The sequence below is a fragment of the Mirounga leonina genome, unplaced genomic scaffold (genome assembly GCF_011800145.1).
Source record: "Mirounga leonina isolate KUSES-001 unplaced genomic scaffold, KU_Mleo_1.0 Mir_166, whole genome shotgun sequence".
NCBI lineage: Eukaryota > Metazoa > Chordata > Mammalia > Carnivora > Phocidae > Mirounga > Mirounga leonina.
The window spans coordinates 31,775,505-31,778,955 of record NW_023270418.1 but is presented as its reverse complement, the minus strand read 5'-3'; the positions used below and the strand labels follow the sequence as shown (position 1 = coordinate 31,778,955).

General features: G+C 42.4%; 1 non-coding gene across 1 annotated transcript; it reads right to left on the bottom strand.

Annotated features, from left to right (window-relative positions):
- Positions 1 to 2,979: 2,979 nt before the first annotated feature.
- LOC118016376 lies at positions 2,980 to 3,085 on the bottom strand. The gene has a single exon (XR_004680796.1). It is a non-coding gene; the product is annotated as a U6 spliceosomal RNA (small nuclear RNA).
- Positions 3,086 to 3,451: the final 366 nt, after the last annotated feature.

The window sequence follows — 3,451 nt, the reverse complement described above, 5'->3', positions numbered from 1 at the left end:
GGAAGAGATTAGCATTTAGATCAGCCGACTGAGTAAAGAAGTCCCCTTCCCTGAAGAAATTTGCAATTGTCTTATCAGATAAAGGACTAGTATCCAAAATCTATAAAGAACTTATCAAACTCAACATCCAAAAACACAAAATCCAGTCAAGAAATGGGCAGAAGACAAGAACAGACATTTCTCCAAAGAAGACATACAAATAGCCACCAGACACATGAAAAAATGCTCAACATCACTGGGCATCAGGGAAATACAAATCAAAACCACAATGAGTTACCACCTCACACCAGTCAGAATGGCTAAAATTAACAAGTCAGGAAATAACAGATGTTGGCGACGATGCAGAGAAAGGGAAATCCTCTTACACGGTGGGAATGCAAGCTGGTGCAGCCACTCTGGAGAACAGTATGGAGGTTTCTCAAAAAGTTAAAAATAGGGGCACCTGGGTGGCTCAGATGGTTGAGCGTCTGCCTTCGGCTCAGGTCACGATCCCAGGGTCCTGGGATCGAGCCCTGCATCGGGCTCCTGGCTCAGTGGGGAGCCTGCTTCTCCCTCTCCCTCTGCTCATGCTCTCTCTCTCTCTCTCTCTCGTTCTGTATCTCTGTGTCTCAAATGAATAAATAAAATCTTAAAAAAAAAAGTTAAAAATAGACTACCTATGACCCAGCAATTGCACTACTCGGTATTTATCCAAAGGATACAAACATAGTGGTTCGAAGGGGCACGTTCCCAATGTTTATAGCAACAATGTCCACAATAGCCAAACTATGGAAAGAGCCAAGATATCCATCAACAGATGAATGGGTAAAGATGTGGTATATATAGATATAGATATAATGGGATATTACTCAGCCATCAAAAAGAATGAAATCTTGCCATTTGCAACAACATGGATGGAACTAGAGGGTATTATGCTGAGCAAAATAAGTCAGTCAGAGAAAGACAAATACCATATGATTTCACTTATATGTGGAATTTAAGAAACAAAATAGATGAAGATAGGGGAAGGGAAGGAAAATTAAGATGAAAATTGAGAGGGAGGCAAACTGTAAGAGATGCTGAACTCTAGGAAACAAACGGAGGGTTGCGGGAGGAGAGGTGGATGGGGGGATGGGATAACTGGGTGATGGGCATTAAGGAGGGCACGTGATGTAATGAGCACTGGGTGTTATATGCAATTGATGAATCACTAAATTCTACCTATGAAATTAATTTAAAATTTTTCAATTTATAATTAAATGAATTTTTAAATTAAAAAAAAAGAAGGTCCCCCTCCCCAGTGCTGATGGGCATCATCGAATCTTTTGAGGGTCTGAAAAGAAAAGAAGGTGGAGGAAGGGTGAATTTGCTCTCTGAGCTGGGACATCCATCTTCTCCTGCCTTGTACATCGGCTCTCCTCAGGCCTTCGGACCTGGACTGGGACTTACACTGTCGGTCCCCCTGGTTCTTGGGCTTCAGACTTGGACTGAATTACACCATGGGCTCTCCTGGGTCTCCAGCTTGCAAATGGCAGATTGGGGGACTTTACAGCCTCCATAATCATGTGAGCCAATTCCTGTAATAAAACTCCTCATACCTGTATGTATACCCTGTTGGTTCTGTGTCTCTGAAGAAGCCTGACTAATACACTCATGGAATCTCAGGAGGGTCAGAGAACCAGTCTCCGAGGTTCCACAGCCAGGAAAAACACCAGCTTGAAGCTTCCAGTGGCCTCAGTTGGGGAAGCACGGCTCCCGGGAGTATCTCGCTGGGCTGGTCCAGGACCTCAGCATCCATACCCCCACCTCTCTCTCCTCTGGAAGGTCAGTAAATGTTAGCACTTGCGTTCAGCATCATTGCCTCTAGTTTCCTTAGACATTTAATTTGAAATAAATGATGTATTTTTATCAGATATAACGGAGGTAATTACATGGTTTTCTTATTTAATTGTGTGTGCGATGAATTATGTCAATAGATTCTCCACGGCTCATGATCCTTACAGTTCTGGAATAAACCTCATGCTGTATTCTTTTGATACGCTGCTGGATTTTATTTGATTTGTTTGTTTGTTTTTTAAGTCATCTCCACACCCAGCGTGGAGCCCAAGGTGGGGCTTGAACTCACGACCATGAGATCAAGACCTGAGCTGAGATCAAGAGTCAGACGCTTAACTGACTGAGCCACCCAAGCACCCGGATTTGGTATTTTACTTAGAGGGTTTGCATCTATATTATTTATAAGCAAGACTCATTTTTGCAGCATCTTTATCAGATTTGGCCATTACCATTTTATTAACATCATAAAACATGTTAGAGTGCTTACCATCTTTCCCTTGGACCTGGAATAGTGTAAATAGTGTTTGAATGATCTGCTATTTAAAGGTGAGATAGAACCATCTGGGTCTGGTGCCTTTTTCGATAGTTCAAAGAATAACCACAACAAAGATTTACATTGTGTTTTTTTTTTTTTTTTAAGATTTTATTTACTTATTTGAGAGAGTGAGAGAGAGAGAGCTCGTGTGCAAGTTTTGAGGGGAGGGGCAGAGAGAGAGGGAGAAGCAGATTCCCTGTTGAGTAGGGAGCCCGACTCAGACACTTGACTTGATCTCAGGACCTTGGGATCATGACCAGAGCAGAAGGCAGATTAAGGAGCCAAAATTTCTTTGATTTTTTTTGTTCCTTCATAACGAGGGGCCTTATATTTTTTTGCCTTCACCATCTTTAATCATCTTTCCAATCTCTTATTTGGTAATTAATCTGTTCATGAACTCGAATTGTTTCAAGGTCAATCGTGGTATTTTACATTATTCTAGGAAGTTATTAATTTCCTCTGAATTTTCCAGCTGGTCGTCCTACTTTTTCTCAAAACATTCTCTAGTGATTACTTTGATTTCTTCTGGATCTGTGATAATGTACCCATACCCGTCCTCTTTCTCAAGCCTGTGTATATTTAAGGTTTGTTTTCTTTTTACTGTGAATGTTTTAATCAGTCTTGTTTACAAAAATATGGAACACTTCACCAATTTGCTGTGTCATCCTTGTGCAGCAGCTGTGCTAATCTTCTCTGTATCCTTCTAGTTTTAGTATATGGGCCGCTGAAGCGAACACTTTACTTTTTTTTTTTTAAAGATTTTATTTATTTGACAGAGAGAGACACAGCGAGAGAGGGAACACAAGCAGGGGGAATGGGAGAGGGAGAAGCAGGCTTCCCACCGAGCAGGGAGCCCGATGCAGGGCTCGATCCCAGGACCCTGGGATCATGACCTGAGCCGAAGGCAGACGCTCAACCGACTGAGCCACCCAAGCGCTCCTACATTTTTTTTTTTTTTTAAGATTTATTTATTTTGGAGGGGGGAGGGGCAGAGGGAGGAGAATCTTAAGCAGATTCTGCACGGAGCTCGGAGCGCAATGTGGGGTTCGATCTCACGACCCCGAGATCACAGCCAGAGCTGAAACCAAGAGTCAGATGCTC